The following is a 15145-nucleotide window of genomic DNA, read 5'->3' as shown; positions in this document are numbered from 1 at the left end:
CAATGGGAGTGTGCCACGTCGCCCTCCCCGCCGCCGCATCCAACCACGCGCCACCACCTGGCCTGCCCCGCCGCCTCTCCCGCGCGGGCCCGGGAGGCCCAGATCCGGCCCGCCCGGCCCGGACGCCAGCGCCGCCGTCCCGAGCGTCCCGCGCCTGGGAGCGCCCGATCCCCGCCGCCTCCTTCCTGCCGTCCGGCGCCGCCGAGCCGCCGCGGGAGGTTCGCCGGACTCCGCAGCCTCGCCCGGACGCCAGCGTCGCCGCCCCTTCGCCGACCTGCTCCGGCGCCGCCCCGGCAGCCTCCTCCGCCACCCCGCGCCGAGATCCGGCCCGGATCCGCCATCTCCGGCGATGTCTACTTCTCTCTCTGCCTTCTCCGGCGAGAACCGCGGCGATGAACCTCGGATTCCGTGCCATTGACTTTTCCCGTGGGGTAAAAATTTTACTAAGTCCCCGAGATTTCCATGTTTCATATGCCCATATTCATCATGTCGTAACTCCGCATCCATAGCTCCGTTTTGGGCATATAGCATATCAAAATGTTCGTCTCAGAGAGCCCATCATTTCATCTCATTGCATCATTTTAATTTGTGCTCATCTTGATGCCCGAAATACTGTTGGAAGAATTCTAGTTGAGATAATTGTCAGATCTGCTGCTCCATTTAGCTATTTGTCATTTTTGCCATGATTATTATGTGCATGTTATGCCCCTGAGCTCTACATATGTTTTGTTACATGCTTTATCATCTTTCCAGAGGTGCCATCCATGTATTTTTGTGATATGTGTGGTGACTAGCACAAGCTTGCAAAGTGGTGCAATCGTTAATGCTGATTTCAGGGACCTAGCATTTCCACTAAGTCCTTGACCTGTTTATCTCAATATGCCATATGTTCATGTTGTTTCCTAGTGATCCGTGCCTCTTTTGAGGATGATCAGTAAGGATGTTTTCTTAATCTTGTAGTGCTCTATCCATCCATGTCTTTGTTTGCAATTATGGAGCACCCTAGCTTGAGTCAATCGAGCTCTACTTTTGTCATTTCATGAATCTAGGCAGATTGTCTACTTGTTAGCGATTTTGCCAAGGATGTTGTAGTTGATCCGTGCATGCTATGCTATTGTTCTTGCCATTTCTAGCTTGTATAATGTGTATTCTTGATGGGTGTATGCTTAGTTTGTCATGCCTTGCTCTGTAGTGAGTGCATCGAGCTCTTAAACATGCCGACTTGATATCTGATTTGCATGTTCCAGTTTTTCACTAAGTCTGTGATCTGATTATGTTTTTTCCATGTTCACATGCTTACCATTGTATTTTCTGATCCCTTTTGGCTCAAGGTCACTAAGGGACTTTTGTTAAGATCTTTGAGTAGCTCCATGCCATGTCTTGCTTTGCCATGTTAAGCTCCTGTAGCATATAGTTTTCATGCTTCAAAGAGTGCTACCTGATCTGAAATTCCAGGCTTGTGTTAATTTCACTAAGTCTGAAACCTGTTTACCAATTGCACTTTTGCCATGCTTGTTTGAACTTGTTAGTGGATGAATTGGCCATAGCTCAGTGTTCCTCTTTTGTTAAGCATCATGAATGGATCCCTGCAATGTATTTTGTTGCCATATTTGAGTGTCGTAGAATGTTCATCTTGTTGCATTTAGATGGCTACTTGCTGTATATCGCAGACCGGTGCCATATTTGAATTGCTTGCCATTTCCAAACCGTGACTCCGATTCCGGAGTTCTTTATATCGTTTTCAAGCGATTTCATCTCACCTTTCCAGTGGCACACTTGGATTTCCAAGTTGAGGCCAGGTTCATTCATTCCTTGTCAAATCTTGCATATGCATCACATGTCGCATCCCGCATAGCATACCATGTTTGCATCATGTTGTTTGAGTTTTGCACGTGGTTGATTGTGTCCTTGTTGCTTGTTTGTCTTGTTTGGGTAGAGCCGGGAGACGAGTTCGCTAACAAGGAGCCTGTTGAGTTTGCTTTCGAGGATACAGTCAACTCTGACAACTTTGCAGGCAAGATGATCATACCCTCGAAATCACTACTATCTTTGCTTTGCTAGATGCTCGCTCTTTTGCTATGCCTATGCTACGATGCCTACCACTTGCTTATCATGCCTCCCAAATTGCCATGTCAAACCTCTAACCCACCATGTCCTAGCAAACCGTTGATTGGCTATGTTACCGCTCTGCTTAGCCCCTCTTATAGCGTTGCTAGTTGCAGGTGAAGATTGGAGACCGTTCCATGTTGGAACATTATCTACTTGTTGGGATATCATTATATTATCTTTTTATCTTAATGCATCTATATACTTGGTAAAGGGTGGAAGGCTCGGCCTCTCGCCTAGTGTTTTGTTCCACTCTTGCCGCCCTAGTTTCCGTCATATCGGTGTTATGTTCCTGGATTTTGCGTTCCTTACGTGGTTGGGTGATAATGGGAACCCCTTGATAGTTTGCCTTGATTAAAGCTTTTCCAGCAATGCCCAACCTTGGTTTTACCATTTGCCACCTAGCCTCTTTTTCCCTTGGGTTTCCGGAGCCCGAGGGTCATCTTATTTAAACCCCCCGGGCCAGTGCTCCTCTGAGTGTTGGTCCAAACTAGAGTCCTGTGCAGCGCCCCCTCGGGAAACTCGAGGTTTGGTTTTTAGTTGTATGGAGCGCTCATCTGAGTGTGCCCTGAGAACGAGATATGTGCAGCTTCTATCGGGATTTGTCGGCACATTCGGGCGGTGTTGCTGGATTTGTTTTAACTTGTCGAAGTGTCTTGTAGAACCGGGATACCGAGTCTGATCGGAATGTGTCGGGAGAAGGTCTATTCCTTCGTTGACCGTGAGAGCTTGTCATGGGCTAAGTTGGGACTCCCCTGCAGGGATTTGAACTTTCGAAAGCCGTGCCCGCGGTTATGGGCATATGGGAATTTGTTAATGTCCGGTTGTAGATAACTTGAACCTTAACTTAATTAAAATGAATCAACTGTGTGAGTTGCCGTGATGGTCTCTTCTCGGCAGAGTCCGGGAAGTGAACACGGTGTTGGAGTAATGCTTGCCGCAGGTTGTTCTCTAGTTATTCGTTCGCGCTTTGCCTTCTCTTCTCGCTCTCTTTTGCGAATAGGTTAGCCACCATATATGCTAGTCGCTTGCTGCGGCTCCTCATATTTACCTTGCCTTACCTATAAGCTTAAATAGTCGTGATCGCGAGGGTGCGAGATTGCTGAGTCCCTGTGGCTCACAGATTACTTCCAAACCAGATGCAGGGCCTGATGATTCTGTTCCAGATGATGCGCTTGAACTCAAGTGGGAGTTCGACGAGGACTCACGCCGTTACTATGTGTCTTTCCCTGATGATCAGTAGTGGTGCCCAGTTGGGACGATCGGGACCGTGTCGCATGTTGGGTTGATCTTTCATTTTGGCGCCGTAGTCGGGCCATGAGTGTTTGAATGATGTAATGCAATTTATGTACTCTGATTGATGTGGCGAGTGTAAGCCAACTATGTATCTCCCCTTTTATTATATATATATATATATATATTACATGGGATGTTGTGAAGATTGCCTAACTTGCGACATTGCTTTCAATGCGGTTATGCCTCTAAGTCGTGCCTCGACACGTGGGAGATATAGCCGCATCGAGGGCGTTATAGATCAATTGTGGAATACCATGCAAAGAGACAATTCAGGAGGTGTATAGCTCTACCAACGGAGCTGTTGTGATAGATTCATTGATTGGAAGGAAATGAGCCACTTTTGTAAGCTTGTCAATGACAACAAAAATAGCATAATTCCCACGCTTGGACTTAGGAAATCCAGTAATGAAGTCCATTTCAATATGGTCAAACTTCCATTCTGGAATAGCAAGAGGTTGGAGGAGACCAGCTGGTCGTTGGTGTTCTGCTTTCACCCTTCGGTAGATATCACATTCATTCACGAATTGAGCAATCTCTCGCTTCATTCGAGTCCACCAATACGACTGCTTGAGGTCATGGTACATCTTCAAACTTCCCGGGTGGATAGAAAGAAGAGAATTGTGCGCTTCATTCATTATGACCTTCCTTAGATCACCTTTAGGAACCACAATCCGGTCCTCGAAGAATAAAGTGTCTTTGTCATACATGCGATAGCACTTGTATTCGGAGAGGCCCTTGGCAATACCACGTTTCACCTTCTTCACCATGGTGTCAAGTAGTTGTGCCTCGCGAATTTGGTCTTCCAAAGTAGGTGTGACTTGAAGGTTGGCAAGAAAACCTTGAGGAACAACTTGGAGATTGAGTTTGCGGAAAGCTTCACAAAGATCTGATTGGAATGGCTTGAGAATTAAGCTGTTGCAATAAGCCTTCCTACTCAAAGCATCTGCAATCACATTGGCCTTGCCTGGAGTATATTCAATACTCGGATTGTACTCTTGAATCATTTCGACCCATCGAGTTTGCCTGAGGTTGAGGTTGGGTTGAGTGAAGATATACTTGAGGCTCTTGTGATCTGTGAAAATGTCCACTTGCCTTCCCAACAAGAGATGTCTCCATGTTATTAATGCATGGACAACTGCCAACAACTCAAGATCGTGAGTGGGGTAGTTACTTTCGTTGGGCTTCAACTGACGAGAGGTATAAGCCACAACTTTCTTCTCTTGCATTAACACATCGCCTAGACCTTGCAAAGAGGCATCACAGAAAACTTCGAATGGCTTGGATTCATCAGCAGGAGTCAAGACAGGAGCTGAGACAGGCTTCTCTTTGAGAGTGTTGAAAGCAACGTCACACTCAGGAGTCCAGACATACTTGACATGATACTGAAGGAGGTTGGAAAGAGGCTTTGCAATCTTAGAGAAATTCTCAACGAATCTTCGACAATAGCTTGCCAGTCCAAGAAAACTGCGGAGCTGCTTGACATTCTGAGGAGGTTCCTAGTTCACAATTGCAAACACCTTCTCGGGATTAACAGCGATGCCCTTGGCGGAGATGAAATGATCAAGATAAAGAACTTCATCAAGCCAAAACTCACATTTGGAAAACTTTGCATAGAATTGATGCTCTCTGAGCTTGTCGAGCACCAATCTCAAATGTTTGGCATGATCCTCCTTATTCTTGGAGAAGACCAAGATATCATCGAGATACACCAGGACGAATTCATTTGTGTAGGGGTTGAATATGAAGTTCATCATGCGAGAGAATGTTGGAGGAGCATTGACAAGGCCTAAAGACATGACAATATATTCATAAGAACCATAGCTTGTTCTAAATGTTGTCTTGGGGATATCTTGTTCACGAATGTGAATCTGATGATAACCCATACGGAGGTCAAGCTTGGATAATACTTTAGCACCTTTAAGTTGCTCGAATAGCTCATTGATGTTGGGAAGTGGATACTTGTTCTTAATTGTCTTCTTGTTCAATGGACGGTAGTCGACGCAAAGTCGGTCTGTGCCATCCTTCTTCTGGACAAAAAGAACACCACAATCCCACAGAGATGAACTCGGTCTGATCAAACCCAGACGCTCTTGTTCATCAAGCTGTTTCTTCAATTCCTTCAGCTCCTTTGGTCCAAGCTTGTATGGACGCCTGCAAACGGGTTCTGTACTAGGCTCAAGACCGATAATGAATTCAACTAGCCGGTGAGGAGGCATTTCCAGAAGCTCTTCTGGAAAGATGTCTTGGTATTCACAAACGACTGGAATCTGAGAGATTGCATCCAACTCACCCTTCTCATTGAGAGAAAACAATCGAATGGTTTCATCACGAGCAGCATAGATGATCACATCCTCAGAAGAGTGTGTCAATTGAATCTCCCTGGCAGCACAATCAAGCTGAGCCTTGTGCTTAGAAAGCCAGTCCATCCCGAGAATTAGATCAATATCCGAGTCACCAAGAACAATTGGAGAAGACAGAAATTTATAGTTTCCCATCTTGATAGAAACGTCCCAAACCATGGAGCTTGTGTTCATGCATTTACCCAGAGAGACAACTGATAACGGTCTAGTCAAATCTTGGAAAACCAACTCATGCTTAGATGCAAAAGGTCTTGAGATGAAACTATGTGATGCACCAGTATCAAATAAAACATTTCCATGGAAGTCATTAACAGGAAGATTACCCATGATCACTTCTGAAGAATCCTCTGCTTGAACTGAATTCATCAAGTTCACTCTTGCAGACTTGGGATTATGCTTGACCACTGCATTGCTTGAAGATCTCACAGGGGGAGGAGGCATAAGGCGCATTTGGTTGAAGCACTTGTTCGCATAGTGACCTTTCTGCTGACACTTGTTGCAAGTCACTTCTGAGAGCGGGCGATGATAAGGAGCACTTGACCTTGGAGCTTGATTCTGAGACTTGTCCTGATAGCCTGGGTTGGGTGGGTGGGAAGATCCATGGCCACCTTTGTTCTTCTGCTGGTAGGGATGATGAAACGGGGGAGGAGGAAGCCAGAACTTATGTTGCTTATCTGCCACTTGTGAGGAAGAAGAAGACTGAACTGCATCCCTAATTCTCTTCTTAGAAGCCTCATACTTGAGCTGAGCACCTTCTTGCTTAAGGGCCATGTTATAGAATTGATCGAACTCAGTCGGCTCAAGAAGCACGAGAGCTAACTGCAGATCTTCTCTGAGGCCACCTCTGAATTGATAGATCATACTCTTTTCATCAGGAACGTCTTGCCTTGCGAAGCGAGCAAGTTTCTGAAACTAGATATTGTATTGATACACAGACATGATGCCTTGTTTAAGATTGTGGAACTCCTCACGCTTGCTCTCAGCAACACTTGTAGGAATGTGGTGAGCTTTGAAGTCTCAGCAGAAATCATCCCAGGTAATCACACGACCTCCTCTGGAATCTGTGTATTGTTGAAACCAATCAACAGCTTGGTCCTTGAGTTGAAACGAAGCAAACTTGACAAAGTACTCAGGCCTGACATTGCTTGTGGATGTCCACGAGCCAATCATCGTTGTCCGTGGCCTTGGCACAGTAGCTGAAAGACTTCGGCTAATTTGCAAGGAACTGGTTGAGGGTAGCAAACTGAGGCTGATTGTTGAAATTTCCTTGGCCTTGATTTCCTTGGTTGCCATGAGCTTGGTTGCGCTCTTGCAAGAGTAGCAAAAGCACTTGGGTGTTGGTGTTGGTGGCTGCCATGACAGCTTGCCATGCCTCCGGAGGTGGAGGTGGTGGCGGATTCTGACGCGTTGGAGGAGCCATCCTAAAGAGGGTGACATCCGTTAGAATCTTGATAGATAGATAGACAAGCTGAATCAATGGATAGAAATTGCAACATATAGTCTTCACAATAAACATTCGAACAAGGATGAATGAATGAATGAATTCCAAAGTTAACGTCACACGTCCATTAAGGTGAGAAGCCACCTAGATAACGGTTGACGAATGAAGCAACAAGGTACAAATAGGAACAAATAAGTGGTAAGGATTACCCAATAACAAACCAAATATCTGCGGGAAGAAATACTAGAGCTACTTGATTTCCCACCTATAAACTCCCGAAACATTCTGGTTATGCAATCTGGTGTTGGGGATACAAGGGAAGCATAATATCTCACCCAAACTAACAATCCTACATCCAGTTGTGTCCATCCTTCAACACATAACCGAGAAACCTTCGGAAATCATGTACCTCAACCTTCGAAAAGCATCTGTTATACGAGTTATGGCAATACTCCCGAACTCCCGCCCCAGTACTGGGTGGCGTCGAGGTTATCTCACCAACAACTGCATAAAAGAGATTTTTGATGTCGGCGAACTCAGGTATTCCAGAACTGCAACGATAAAATTGTGACGACAACACCTCGGAGCTCAACTCCCCGGGACACTGCCACAACCCTAAATGTCAGGAGGCACCAAGAACAATGTTCTCATCACAAGAATATCGAAACGATCCCAAGATACCCGTGTGATCCTAAAAAAATTATGAAATTTGAGGAGAGGAAAGTCAAAACATCTACGTCAGGAGGCCTCACCAGAGCGACGAAGGGACTAAGGAGTAAAAAGGATCCTACTCTCCATTATATAAAATCCTAAGACTCAAAACAATTTGTTCTAGACTCAACAACGTTAGCGATTCGATCAAGCAGGGGATTCCTAAGTCGGGGATGGCTGTGATTACCAACTTGTAACGCCCACAATGCGGCTATATCTCCCACGTGTCGAGGCACGACTTAGAGGCATAACTGCATGGTGGTTTTGTCGCAAGAGGGTAATCTTCACACAACCCCATGTACTGAATAAGAAAGGGATAAAGAGTTGGCTTACACTCGCCATGTCACACAATACATAAATAATTCATACATCATCCAAATACACTAGACCAACTATGGTCAAATCCAAAAGAAAAGGAAGATAAACCCCAAATGCTAGATCCCCGATCGTCCCAACTGGGCTCCACTACTGATCACCACGAAACGAAACATAGTAATGACCAAGGTCCTCGTCGAACTCCCACTTGAGTTCGGTAGCATCACCTGCACTGGTATCATCGGCACCTGCAACTGTTAGGAAGTATCCGTGAGTCACGAGGACTCAGCAATCTCACACCCGCAAGATCAAGACAATTTAAGCTTATGGGTAGGATAAGGTAATGAGGTGGAGCTGCAACAAGCGCTAAGCAAATATGGTGGCTAACATACGCAAATAAGAGTAAGATGAGAAGCTACGCAACGGTCGTGAAGCTAGAAGTGATCCTGAAACTACTTATGATCAAACATAACCCAAAACCGTGTTCACTTCCCGGACTCCGCTGAAAAGAGACCGTCACGGCTAGACACGCAGTTGATTCATTTTAATTAAGTCAAATGTCAAGTTCTCTACAACCGGATATTAACAAATTCCCATCTGCCACATAACCGTGGGCACGGCTCTCGAAAGTTTATACCCTACAGGGGTGTCCCAACTTAGCCTGTCACAAGCTCTCATGGTCAACGAAGGATATTCCTTCGCCCGGAAAGACCTGATCAGTCTCAGAATCCCGGTTACAAGACATTTCGACAATGGTAAAACAAGACAAGCAAAGCCGCCCGATGTGCCGACAAATCCCGATAGGCGTCGCACATATGTCGTTCTCAGGGCACACCGGATGGGCCAGATGTCGGGTTGACATAGACCCTGGTTCCCTAGGGGGTGCCGGACATCTCCCAGGTTGCACCAACACTCAGAGGAGCACTAGCTCGGGGGTTTAAAATAAAGATGACCCTTGAGTCTACAGAACCCAAGGGAAAAGGCTTAGGTGTCAAATTGATGTAGGGTAGAAACCCTAATCGGCCGATCTTTCACGAAAGGAGCGGATCCCGCGATGAACACGAAGAACATGAGGTGGGAAACAAGGGGAGAATCACAAGGGGAACACAAGAGAACACTCAAACCAACAAGAATGATCACACATGCACTAGATCCATGAACACAAAGGGAGATACAAGATCCAAAGTCAACAACGGACGATACAAGAGGTAACCGGTCTTCTCTGTGAGGAGGTCTTGAGGTTCTTCTCCACAAGAAGGTCTTGATTCCAAAGGGATCTTCTACGAAGAGGGGCCGCGATCTCTCTCGTGGAGTAGATCCAATGTGGATGAGCAATGCTCTATCTCTAAAATGAGCTAAACCAAGGCTAACCCTTAAATGGAGGAGGTGGAGGAGTATATATAGTCTAGAGCCACGAAGGGGTAAGTGGGAGAGGGATACAAGGCCAAAGGATAGACTGTGCACAGGCAGGAACCGGTCGTCCGGTGGGTACCGGTCGTCCGGTGGATCAGGAGGGACCAGTCATCCGCTAGTCGCCGGACGTCCGCTCGCTGGGGGTGTTGTAGCTGGCGTTGGCTGTGCTTCAGGCGCCGGTCGTCCGGTGGAGGCCATACGTCCGCTCGTTTGGCTCGGTGCGGGATCGCCGGTCGTCCGGTCCGGGCCGGTCGTCCGGTCCGGGCCGGTCGTCCGGTGGGTCTTCAGGCATCGGACGTCCGGTCCTGACCAGTCGTCCGGTGGCTGGAGCTTCTTCTGTAGCTCTTCTTCTTGTTCCTCACGCTTGGTGTCCTCGCCTTCTTGTCCATGGGCTTCCTCTTGGTTCTTGGTCACGCATAGCACACATGTTTGAGGTAGTAGCCATGTCTCACATGTGGAAAGTGACGACTCGGAGAGGAGCGAGTTCCCCTTGTGTCCAATGGCGTATACTTGAGGTCTCGTCTTATGTTCACTTGGGGCTTGGAGAGTAGTCGGAGTGTGCATGGGGATGAACTGGGATGCTCCACATCATCTCCCCCCCTTGGGAAAGATCCGACCTCGGATCGTGATCCTCATCACCATGGAAACGGTTGTCGTGGACGGACTTGTAGTTGGACGGAGTTGAAGGCATGGCGCAATCCAAGTACTCCAAGGTGTCTCCGGTATGTGGTACAAGCAAAATGAGCAAACACAAAGTACACTTGGAAATACAATGGTTAGCGCACACAAAGTGTCTATCATAGAAGAATGAGTCCTTTCGGAAAGATTGTTCGTGACATAGTGCATGAAGCTTATGAAGATGATATAGAATGATATGAAAAGCATTCATGGGAGCAAAATCATTCATTGTGCATAAAAATGTATTGTGAATATGATCAATGCAACCACGGTGCAAAATGATGTCATAATGGGATGGTTTATCAAAAGCATGAACATGGTAATGGGTGCTCAAAATTAGTATGTGATCATGCAATTGATGATGGGCAATATGATCATGATGTATGAATATGTCATCAAGAAAGATCACAACAAATTTGCTAAGAAAATGCACAAGCTCATATATCATGGATGACATGGGAATACAAGATGCAACAAGGCAATCAAAATATGAGTCAATCCATGCATAAGATGCAAATTTGTCATGAGTGTGAGATGTCCAATGAGCATGACATGTGTGAGCACAATCAACAAATATGGAGGTGTTGGTGTACCAATGCTCGATGTCGTGGCATGCATGGAGGTTCGAAGGTGCTTCCAATAAGTTTGAGCGCTCCTCAATGTGAAGGTCCATAGAGCCAATCTTCAATGTCGCTCCTCCATTCGCGAGATGTACCATGTAGACAACAAGAAGGAAACAATAATGAAAGAGTGACCCATCCAATGTGCATATTTGAGGATGGCTCAAAGGGAATGAGGTCACATTTAGGAGATTCTCGCAAATGTTGGTGTTGCACATCGTGTATGCCTTCACATGACCAAATTGTCTCATGACGGTATCGCCTTATGAATCCTTCAAAATGAAAGAACATGACAAACACTCGGAAAAACAAATGAGGTTAGCGGAGATGCAAACCCTATATTCGTGTGGTAAAATACCCAACAAGTGGATGCATCATGCTCATCATAAGAAAGGACAAGGGAGCATTTCATAGTATGGAGGCATATGATGCGAGAACAACCAAATACAATAGGCTCAAACAAGCAAGCATGCATCATAAGTAAAGTGTCCAAGTCTCCATGATCAATAAGCATAGATGCAACAATTGGAGACAAGCGACAATGAACAAAATATATCATGTGAGAGGCATGAACATATACGTCATTAAACCAAGAAAGCAAGTAATAATGTAACATGGGTGATGCGACAAAGCAAGCAATCATATGAATCAAGGTAAGCAAGCTAGTAGTGCGAAGATGCAATGTACTAGAAGGAATCATGTCAAGTATGTCATGTGTGCAAATGGTAGTCATGAATAATGCACAAGACATATCACAAGCATGAAGGCAAGATATAAGCAAAATATCATCAATGTATTGGCGAGAGGCCATATGTAAATAGCAATGGGACATCATGAGTCTCCCAACACAACAAGCAACAATAGCATGAGGCACATGATAAACATGGAAATAGCAACAAGGATCTCCACCAAGCATGCAAATACACATATGAGTAGTAAAATGGTGAATCGTGGGTAAATGCAAGCAAGGGTCACAATTGCATGGCCAAGGCATAGAAACAAGCATAACATGAAAAGTGAACATGGTAGAATGGGCATAAGGTAACAAGTGATATATAGCCCATAGACATGTGAGAGCCAAGTAAAATAGATGTGCGTAGTCGTTGCGCGAAGAAAATGGTGGGAAGGACAATCCACGGGATCCCAAGTCATCGTTTCTCACAAGAGCTCGTTTCGTCAACTCTTGGGATTGAGAGGTTGACGAGTATATGTGAGTACCTACACAAAACAAAGACAAAGGGAAAATTGTGTGTGCATGGTATATGTACACATCATCCATCATGATGCGCACGTGAAAGTGTTGGTTAGCACAAAATAGCCAACGCTCAAATAAATGAGAAGTGTGATATAGAAACATGTCATCCATCATGATAGGTTTGTTGTTATGTATAGCATAATGGAGACTCAAATTGTGTAATGCATCACAAGAAATATGTAGAGCATTGTTATTCATGGAATGCATACGGTGCAAACAATTATGAGAATCATGCAAAGTATTGAATGCATCAAAATCTCCTAATATGTATGAGGAAACTATGGGGGTCTCCTTGATACGTCTCGATCGTATCTACTTTTCCAAACACTTTTGCCCTTGTTTTGGACTCTAACTTGGATGATTTGAATGGAACTAACCCGGACTGACTCTGTCTTCAGCAGAATTGCCATGGTGTTATTTATGTGCAGAAACAAAAGTTCTCGGAATGACCTGAAACATCACGGAACGACTATTTGGAAATAATAAAAAATCCTTGCAAAAGATGAGGACAGGGGGCCCACACCCTAGCCACGAGGGTGGGGGCGCGCCTGCCCCCCCTTGGCGCGCCCCCTACCTCATGGGCCCCCTGGAGCTCCTCCGACCTCAACTCCAACTCTATATATTTGCTTTCGGGGAGAAAAAAATCAAAGAGAAGGATTCATCACGTTTTACGATATGGAGCCGCCGCCAAGCCCTAAAACCTCTCGGGAGGGCTGATCTGGAGTCCATTCGGGGCTCCAGAGAGGGGGATTCGTCGCCATCGTCATCATCAACCATCCTCCATCACCAATTTCATGATGCTCACTGCCGTGCGTGAGTAATTCCATCATAGGCTAGCTGGACGGTGATGGATTGGATGAGATTTATCATGTAATCGAGTTAGTTTTGTTAGGGTATGATCCCTAGTATCCATTATGTTCTGAGATTGATATTGATATGACATCACTATGCTTAATGCTTGTCACTAGGGCCCGAGTGCCATGATTTCAGATCTGAACCTATTATGTTTTCATCAATATATGAGAGTTCTTGATCCTATCTCGCAAGTCTATAGTCACCTACTATGTGTTATGATCCGGCAACCCCGAAGTGACAATAATCGGGACCACTCGACCGTAGTTTGAGGAGTTCATGTATTCACTATGTGTTAATGCTTTGGTCCGGTACTCTATTAAAAGGAGGCTTTAATATCCCTTAGTTTCCATTAGGACCCCGCTGCCACGGGAGGGTAGGACAAAAGATGTCATGCAAGTTCTTTTCCATAAGCACGTATGACTATATTCAGAATACATGCCTACATTACATTGATGAATTGGAGCTAGTTCTGTGTCATCCTATGTTATGACTGTTACATGATGAACCACATCCGGCATAATTCTCTTTCACCGATCCATTGCCTACGAGCTTCCCATATATTGTTCTTTACTTATTTACTTTTCCATTGCTATTGTTACAATCACTACAAAATACCAAAAACATTACTTTTGTTATCATTACCTTTTGCTACCATTACCACTACTATCATATTACTTTGCTACTAAATACTTTGCTGCAGATATTAAGTTTCCAGGTGTAGTTGAATTGACAACTCAGCTGCTAATACTTGAGAATATTATTTGGCTCCCCTTGTGTCGAATCAAGAAATTTGGGTTGAATACTCTACCCTCGAAAACGGTTGTGATCCCCTATACTTGTGGGTTATCAAGACTATTTTCTGGCGCCGTTGCCGGGGAGCATAGTTCTATTCTTTGAGTCACTTGGGATTTACATCTGCTTATCATTATGAAGAACTTGAGAGATCCAAAAACCAAGATTTATCCCTCAACTACGAGGGGAGGTAAGGAACTGCCATCTAGCTCTGCACTTGATTCACCTTCTGTTTTGAGTAAGCTTACGACACCTAAACCTGCTTCTGCTATTCGTTCTGATATGTCGCATGTTCTTGATGATGCCACTTCTGCTATGCATGATACTTATGATGAAACTACTTCTATGCTTGATACTACTGTGCCGCTTGGTGAATTTCTTGATGAACAACTTGCTAGGGTTAGAGAGAATGAAATTATTGAAATTGATAACATTGATGAAAGTGATGATGAAGACTCTCCCCTAATAAATATGAATCGCCTGTTATTCCTGAGGGTTATGTTTTGGAAAAAGAAGCTGATTTAGCTATTTTAGCTTGCAAAGATAGATACGAGCTCAAGAGGTTATTAGCTAAATGGAAGAAACAATCCCTTAATGCTAGAATGAAACCTGGCCCTGCTTTTGCTACTTCACCTATCTATGTTACTGATAAGGATTATGAATTCTCTGTTGATCCTGATGTAATTACTTTGGTTGAATCTGATCCTTTTTATGGCTATGAATCTAAAATTGTTGTGGCACATCTTACTAAATTAAATGATATAGCCACCCTGTTCACTAATGATGAGAGAACTCGCTACTTTTATATCCTTAAAATATTTCCATTCGCATTAAAGGGTGATACTAAGATATGGTTTAATTCTCTTGATCCCGGTTGTGTGCGTAGTCCCCAGGATATGATTTATTACTTCTCTGCTAAATATTTCTCTGCTCATAAGAAACAAGCTGCTTTAAGGGATATATATAATTTTGTGCAAATTGAAGAAGAGAGTCCCCCACAAGCTTGGGGGAGGCTTCTCAAGTTACTTAATGCTTTGCCTGATCATCCTCTTAAGAAAAATGAAATACTTGATATCTTTTATAATGGACTAACCGGTGCTTCCAGAGATTACTTGGATAGTTGTGTTGGTTCTGTTTTCAGGGAAAGAACACCGGATGAAGCTGAAATTCTATTGAATAATATGTTGACAAATGAAAATAATTGGACACTTCCTGAGCCAGCTCCTGAGCCTATTCCTAAACCAACTCCGAAGAAAAGAGGTGTTCTATTTCTCAGTCCTGAAGATATGCAAGAGGCAAAGAA

Source organism: Triticum urartu, chromosome 2A (genome assembly GCF_056163025.1).
Source record: "Triticum urartu cultivar PI428250 chromosome 2A, HENAU_Tu73, whole genome shotgun sequence".
In the NCBI taxonomy this organism is placed as follows: Eukaryota; Viridiplantae; Streptophyta; class Magnoliopsida; order Poales; family Poaceae; genus Triticum; species Triticum urartu.
Note: the sequence above shows the minus strand (reverse complement) of the source record.